This window comes from Theropithecus gelada, chromosome 11, assembly GCF_003255815.1.
Source record: "Theropithecus gelada isolate Dixy chromosome 11, Tgel_1.0, whole genome shotgun sequence".
NCBI classification, from domain to species: Eukaryota; Metazoa; Chordata; class Mammalia; order Primates; family Cercopithecidae; genus Theropithecus; species Theropithecus gelada.
In genome coordinates this window covers 52,512,354-52,520,731 of record NC_037679.1, presented here as the reverse complement: position 1 = coordinate 52,520,731, position 8,378 = coordinate 52,512,354, and the positions used below count along the sequence as shown (strand labels likewise).

Sequence of the window (8,378 nt, the reverse complement as noted above, 5' to 3'; positions counted from 1 at the left end):
AAAAAAAAGAAAAAGGAATAGCTCACCATTCCTCCCTCTCCCCAGTCCCTGGCAATCACCATTTCACTTTGTCTCTCTGATTTTGACTACTCTAAGTGTCTCATATAAGTGGAATTATACAGTATTTGTCATTTTGTGACAGGATTACTTTACTTAGCATAATGTCCTCAAAGTTCATCTGTGGTGTGGTATATGTCAGAATTTCTTTTCTTTTCTTTTTTTTTTTTTTTTTTTGTTGAGACGGAGTCTCGCCCAGGCTGGAGTGCAGTGGCCGGATCTCAGCTCACTGCAAGCTCCGCCTCCCAGGTTTATGCCATTCTCCTGCCTCAGCCTCCCGAATTTCATTCTTTTTTAAGGCTGAATAATATTCCATTTTATGGCTATAACCTATTTTGTTTATCTGTTAACCCATTGATAGACACCCAGGTTACTGTCGTGTTTTAGTTATTGCAAATATTGCTGCTATAGACATGGTTGTATAAATATCTCTTTGAGATCCTGCACTCAATTCTTTTGGGTATATACCCAGAAGTGGAATTGCTGGATCACATAGTGATTCTACTTTTAGGGGAACCACCACACTGTTTTACTTAGTCACTGTACCATTTTATTAAAAGTAATTGCAGTTTTTGCCATTACATTCAGTGGCAAAACTGCAATTACTTTTGTGCCAACCTAATACATTCCCACCACCAGTGTACAAGGCTTCCAGTTTCTCCATGTCATCACCAACACTTGTTATTTTCAATTTTTTTTGATAGTAGTCATTGTAATGGGTGTGAGGTGGTGGTATCTTGTAGTTTTGATTTTCATTTCCCTAATGATTAGTGTTGTTGAGCATCTTTTCCTGTGCTTATTGGCCATTTGTATATGTTCTTTGGAGAAATGTCTATTCAAATCATTTTCTCTTTTTTCTTTCTTTTTTTTTTGAGACAGGGTCTCACTCTGTTCCTCAGGCTGGAGTGCAGTGGTTTGATCTCTGCTCATTGTAGCCTCTACCTCCTGGGCTCAAGCGATCCTCCTACCTCAGCCTCCCAGGTAGCTGGGACTATAGGCATGCACCAACACACCTGGCTCATTTTCCTATTTTTTGTAGAGATGGGGTTTTCCCATGTTGCCCAGGCTGGTCATGAACTCCTGGCTTAAGTGATCCATTGGCCTCAAGTGATCTCTCCCAAAGGGGTGGGATTACAGGCATGAGCCACCTTTACAGGCGTGCCCAGCCTTTTTGCCCAATTTTTAAATCAGGTTGTTTGTTGTTGTTAAGTTTTGGAAATTCTGTATATATTTTAGATATTAATCCCTTATCAGATATATGATTTGCAAATATTTTCTCCCATTCTGTGGGTTGCCTTTTTGCTCTGTTAATACTGTCTTTTGATGCACACATATTTAACATTTTCATGAAGTTCAATTTGTCTGTTTTTTTTCTTTTGTTGCCTGTGCCTTTGGAGTCATATCCAAAAAAGTTGTTGCCAGATCCAATGTCATGTAGCTTTTGGCTTTCTTCTAAGAGATTTATAGTGTTAGGTCTTATATTCACGTGTTTGATCAAATTTGAGTTAACTTTTTTATATGGTGTTAGATAAGGGTCCAACTTCATTCTTTCACATCTGGATATCCAGTTTTCCTAGCACTATTTGTTAAAAAGACTGTGCTTTCCCTGTTGAATAATATTGGCATCTATGTCAAAAATAATTTGGCTGTATGTGAGAGGGTTTATTTCTGGGCTCTCCATTCTATTCCTTTGGTGTATATGTCCGTCTTTATGCCAGTATTATGCTATTTTGGTTACTGTTGTTTTGTAGTATGTTTTGAAATCAGGAAGTATGAGTCCTCCAGCTTTTTTTTTTTTTTCTCAAAATTGTTTTGGCTATTCAGAGTCCCTTCAGATTCCATATGAATTTTAGAATGGAACTTTCTATTTCTGCAAAAACCTCACAAGGATTTGGATAGAGAATGCAGTGAATTTGTGGATCACTTTGGGTACCATTGACATCTTAACAATATTAAGTCTTCCAGTCCATGAATATAAGATATGCTTTCATTTACTTATGTCTTTTTTTTTTTTTTGAGATGGAGTCTCACTCTGTCACCCGGGCTGGAGTGCAGTGGCACCATCTCGGCTCACTGCAACCTACGTCTCCCCAGTTCAAGTGATTCTGCTGCCTCAGCCTCTCAAGTAGCTGGGATTACTGGCACCCACCAGCACGCCCAGCTAATTTTTGTATTTTTAGTAGAGACGGAGTTTCACCATGTTGGTCAGGCTGATCTCAGTCTCCTGACCTCAGGCGACCCACCTGTCTCAGCCTCCCAAAGTTCAGGGATTATAGGCATGAGCCACTGCGCCTGGCCTTACTTACGTCTTCTTTACTTTCTTTCATTAATGTTTTGTAGTTTTCATTGTACATGTCTTTCACCTTCTTGGTTAAGTTCATTCCCAGGTTTACTTTTTTTTCTGATGCTATTGTAAATGAAATTGTTTTGTAATTTTCTTTTCAGATTGTTAATTGTTAGTGTATAGAAATGCAACTGGTTTCTATGTGTTGACTTTTTAACCTGCCACTTTGTTGAATTAATTTATGAGCTCCAACAGGGTGTTTTTTTTTTTTTTTTTTTCTGGTGTGGAATCTTTTTAACTTTTTTACACTTAAGATCATATTATCTGCAAACAGAAATAATTTATACCTCTTCCTTTCCAACTTGGATGTCTTTTATTTCTTTTTCTTGCCTAATTACTCTGGTTAGAACCCCTAGTACTAGGTTGGACAGAAGTGGAGAGAATGGGCATTTCGTTTTTGTTTTTGTTTTTGTTTTGAGATGGAGTCTCACTCTGTCACCCAGGCTACAGTGTAGTAGTATGATCTTGGCTCACTGCAACCTCTGCCTCCTGGGTTCAAGTGATTCTTCTGCCTTAGCCTCTGGAGTAGCTGGGATTACAGGTGCATGCTATCATGCCTGGCTAAGTTTTGTATTTTTAGTAGAGACGGGGTTTCACCATGGTGGCCAGGCTGGTCTTGAACTTCTGACCTCAGGTTATCCACCCGCCTTGGCCTCCCAAAGTGCTGGGATTATAGGCAGGAGCCACTGCACCCAGCTGAGAATGAGCATTTTTTTTTTTTTACCTCATCTTAGGGAAAAAGCTTTTTGACTTTCACCACAGAGTATGATGGTTGCTATAGATATTTCATATATGGATTTTAGTATTTTCTGTTTTTGGTTTGTTGAGTGTTTTTATCATGAAAAGGTGGTGAATTTTGTTAAATGCTTTTTCTGCATCAATTGAGATGATCGTGTAGTTCTTTGACCCTTTCATTCTGTTAATGGGTATATTACATTGATTGATTTTTCTCTCTTTTTTTGAGAGACAGGGTCTCACTGTGTGGCCCAGATTGGAGTGAAGTGGCACAATCATAGCTCACTACAGGCTCAACATCCCAGGCTTAAGTGATCTTTCCACCTCAGCCTACTGACCAGCTGGGACTATAGCTGTGTGCTACCATGCCCAGCTTTTTTTTTTTTTTTTTTTTGAGATGGAGTCTTGCTCTGTTGCCCAGGCTGGAGTGCAGTGCCATGATCTTGGCTCACTACAACCTCTGCCTCCTGGGTTCAAGCGGTTGTTCTGCCTCAGCCTCCTGAGTCTGGGATTACGGTCACCTGCCACCATACCTGGCTCATTTTTTTTTTTTTTTAGATGGAGTTTCACTCTTGCTGCCCAGGCTAGAGTGCAATGGCATGATCTCGGCTCACTGCAACCTCTGTCTCCCAGGTTTAAGTGAGTCTCCTGCCTCAGCCTCCCAAGTAGCAGGGATTACAGGTGCCTGCCACCATGCCCGGCTAATTTTTTTTATTTTTAGTAGGGATGGGGTTTCATCATATTGGCCAGGCTGGCCTTGAACTCATGACCTCAGGTGATCCACCTACCTCAGCCTCCCAAAGTGCTGGGATTACAGGTGTGAGCCACCACGCCCGGCCATACCTGGCTAATTTTTTTTGGTATTTTTAGTAGAGATGGGTTTCACCATGTTGGCCAGGCTGATTTCAAACTCCTGACTTCAAGTGATCCACCTTCCTTGGCCTCCCAAAGTGCTGGGATTACAGGCATGAGCCACCAGGCGCGGCGATGCCCAGCTAATTTTTTAACTTATGTAGAGATAGGATCTTGTTATGTTGCCCAGGCTGAATGCCAGAGCTCAAGTGATTCGCCTGCCTTGGTATCCCAAAGTTTTGGGATTACAGGCATGAACCACTGTGCTCAGCCAATTCATTTTTGTATGTTGAACTGCCCCTGCATTCCAGGAATAAATACTACTTGCTCATAGGGTATAATCTTTCTACTATGCTGCTAAATTCAGTTTGCTAATATTTTGCTGAGGATTTTTGCACACACATTCATAAGGGATATCGATCTGTAGTCTAGTGTTTTTGGTTTTGGTATTAGGGTAATGCTGGTCTCATAGAATGATTTAGGAAGTGTTTTCTCCTCTTTAATTTTTAAAGAAAAGTTTGAGAAGGATTGGTATTAGTTGTTTAAATGTTTGGTAGAATTTACTAGTGAAGCCAACAGGTCCAGGACCTTTCTTTGTTGGGAGATGTTTGATTACTGATTCAGTCTCCTTACTAGTTATCAGTCTATTCATATTTTCTGTCTCCTCCAGATTTAGTTTTAGTGGGTTTTGTGTTTCTCGTAATCTTTCCATTTTATCCAGGTTATCCTATTTGTTGACATACAGTTGTTCACAGTACTCTCTTACAATCCTTTTTATTTCCATAGAGTTGGTAGTAATTTCCCCATTTTCATTTTTGATCTTAGTAAGTTGAGTCTTCTCTTTTTTTAAGTCCATCTAGTTACAGGTTTGTCAATTTTGTCCATCTTTTCAAAGAGCCAACTTTCGCTTTTATTAATTTTCCCTTTTGTTTTCCTATTTTCTATTTCATTAATCTCTATTCTTATCTTTATTATTCTCTTCCTTCTGCTAGCATTAGGTTTAGTTTGTTCTTTTTTTTTCTAGTTTCTTTTTTTTTTTTGAGACAGAGTCTTGCTCTGTCGCCAGGCTGGAGTTCAGTGGCGCAATCTCGGCTCACTGCAAGCTCCGCCTCCCGGGTTCACGCCATTCTCCTGCCTCAGCCTCCTGAGTAGCTGGGACTATGGCGCCCGCCATCTCGCCCGGCTAAGTTTTTTTTGTATTTTTAGTAGAGACGGAGTTTCACCATGTTAGCCAGGATGGTCTCGATCTCCTGACCTCATGATCTGCCCGCCTCGGCCTCCCAAAGTGCTGGGATTACAGGCATGAGCCACTGTGCCTGGCCGTTTTTTTTCTAGTTTCTTATTTATAAAGTTAGGTTGTTGATTTGAGATCTTTCTTGTTTCTAAATTTAAACATTTGTAGCTATAATTTTTTCTTGTAGCACTGCTTTTGCTATGTCCTGTAAGTTTTGGTTGGTTGTGTTTTTGTTTTTGTTCTTCTGTAGTTTCAAATTTTTGTTGCAATTTTGTCTTCAATCTATTTGGTTTTTCTTTTTTCTTTTTTTTTTTTTTTTACTGTATTTATTTTTAATTTTATGTATTTTTTAAAAATAGAGGTGGTGTCTCACTATGTTGCCCAGGCTGGTCTTGAACTCCTGGGGTCAAGCAATTCACTTATCTTGGCCTCCCAAAGTGCTGGGATTATAGGCTTGAGCCACTGCACCTGGTCTTTTGATTATTGATGCATTGTTGAATTTCCACAAACTTGGGAATTTTCCAGTTTTACTTCTGTTACTGATTTCTAACTTCATCCTATTGTGCTTAGAGAAGATGCTTTATATAATATCTGTCTTTTTTTTTTTTTTTTTTTTGAGATGAGGTTTCACTCTTGTTGCCCAGGCTGGAGTGCAATGGCATGATCTCGGATCACGGCAACCTCTACCTCCCGGGTTCAAGCGATTCTCCTGCCTCAGCCTCTCGAGTAGCTGGGATTATAGGCATTCACCACCATGCCTGGCTAATTTTGTATTTTTAGTGGAGACGGGTTTTCTCCATGTTGGTCAGGCTGGTCTCGAACTCCCAACCTCGGGTGATCCGCCCACCTTGGCGTCCCAAAGTGCTGGGATTACAGGTGTGAGCCTCTGCGCCAGGCCTATAATATCTATCTTTTAAAATGTGTTGAGACTTAATTTGTGGCCTAACGTATAGTCTATTCTGGAAAATGTCTCGTACACTTCAGAAGAATGTGTAATATGCTGTTGTGTGGAGTGTTCTGTATATGTCTATTAGCTCTAGTTGCTTTATTATGTTGTTTAAGTCCTCTCTCTCCTTACTTATCTTCTGTGTGGTTGTTCTGTCCATCACTATTATTGTTATTGAGACAGGGTCTTGCTCTGTTGCATAGGCTGGAGTGCCATGGCACGATCACAGCTCACTACAGCCTTGACCTCCTGGGCTCAAGCAATCCTCCCACCTCAGCCTCCTGAGTAGCTGGGACTACAGGCATGTGCCATCATGCCCAGGTAATTTTTTGTTTTGTTTTTTTTTTGGTAGAGACGGGGTGTCAGTATTTTCCCAGGCTGGTCTCAAACTCCTGGGCTTAAGCAGTCCTCCCACCTTTGCCTCCCAGAGTGCTAGAATTACAGGTGTGAGCCACTGTGCCTGGCCATGTTACTAAAACTTTCTGAATCTCAGATTTTTATCTATAAAATGAGAATGTCCACAGATATAGGACTGTTGTAAAGATGAAATTAAATAAACTATTTGTAGCAGGTAAGATAGTTTTGGCTATAAGAAACAGAAAACTCATCTCAAAATTTACTTCAATGTGAAAATTCACTATCCTACTTATTAAAAAGTCCCAAGGAAGACCAATTCCAGTCTTGGTTAGTCCAGTGGCTCAAAAATGTTACCAAGAATCCAGAATCTTCTTTCTTCTCTGCCATGTTTGGTGTGACAAATTTTGTCCTTAGCCAAGCCAGCTGCTCTCATGATCACAAAATGGCTGCTGTAATTCCAGACATCACATGTAGATGCAAAAAAAGAGTGTGCTTTTTCTCATCTCTCTCTCTTTCCATGAGGGCCATTGGCATTCATCTACACTCTCAGATGTCTCTACTAACATAGGCTTCATCAGAGGCATCACATAGCTCTTTTTAAGAGCATAAACCCTTTCCTTTCGGAATCTCTTCTTCTGCTCCCACCTCCCAGCCATGTTATACAGTCATATCTAATTAATCACTGGCAAGAGGACTAGAACCACCCTGCAGACCTCAGACCAATCAGGTTTTACTGCTGGGGAAACTTGGGAGAGAGTCCCCCTTTCACGACACTTGTGGGGAAATGTGAATGCTACTAGTTCAACACTGGACATACTGTACCACAGAAGGAGGGGAGATCTGTTGGGTAGGCACTTACAAAAATATCCTGTGATCCTTTTGTAGTTCATAAGCATGACAATTGGGTTTTCATGCTCATGTGTGAGCTGCACCTCCCTTAAACCTTGTTATGATGCTGACACATTACTCGTCTGACATGAACTTTCAAAAAAACTCTAAAAAAGAAAAAAAAAGAATAAAATAAATAAGAATAAATTAATAGGAGTAAAATAAAATAATAATAAAATAAAATAAAATTTTAAAGATCCTGCAGAATATGTGCCAAGTGCCCTGCAAAGAGCCTGGCAGTTGTGTGGGCTCTGATCTCTTCCATTCATTTGTATGAATGAGGAGAGATGGCCCATTTTGATTAGTTAAGTTTCCAATTATGTGTTGTTTTAAAAAAGATATATTGTGATGCCTTCATGAAACTCAAAACTCAATGAAAAAAGAGCAAGGCTGGAAACCCTGTAAAGCAGGTCCCAGGCCAGTTTTTTCAAGAGGGTCGTATAAGCATTTTATTATTTATTTATTTATTTATTTTTTTTTGGAGACGAAGTCTCGCTCAGTCGCCCAGGCTGGAGTGCCGTGGCGCGATCTCTGTTCACTGCAAGCTCCGCCTCCTGGGTTCACGCCATTCTCCTGCCTCAGCCTCCTGAGTAGCTGGGACTACAGGCGCCCGCCACTATGCCCGGCTAATTATTTTTGTATTTTTAGTAGAGACGGGGTTTCACCGTGTTAACCAGGATGGTCTCCATCTCCTGATGTCTTGATCCGCCCGTCTTGGCCTCACAAAGTGCTGGGATTACAGATGTGAGCCACCGTGCCCAGCCTATTTATTTATTTTAAAGACAGGGTCTCGCTATGGGGTCTCACTATGCTGCCTAGGTTGGTCTTGAACTCCCAGGCTGAAGCAGTTCTCCTGCCTCAGTCTCCCAAGTAGCTGGGACAACAGGTGTGCACCACTGCACCCAATGGTTTTGTAAGCCTTGACTCCATAAAACAACTTTAGTTACTTAAAAGTACTTGGTGAT

General features: G+C 40.7%; 2 non-coding genes across 2 annotated transcripts; one reads left to right on the top strand and one right to left on the bottom strand.

Annotated features, from left to right (window-relative positions):
- Positions 1 to 7,034: 7,034 nt before the first annotated feature.
- LOC112635686 lies at positions 7,035 to 7,114 on the bottom strand. Its single transcript, XR_003122020.1, has one exon. It is a non-coding gene; the product is annotated as a small nucleolar RNA SNORD74 (small nucleolar RNA).
- Positions 7,115 to 7,398: 284 nt separating this feature from the next.
- Positions 7,399 to 7,502, top strand: LOC112635710. The gene has a single exon (XR_003122043.1). It is a non-coding gene; the product is annotated as a small nucleolar RNA U13 (small nucleolar RNA).
- Positions 7,503 to 8,378: the final 876 nt, after the last annotated feature.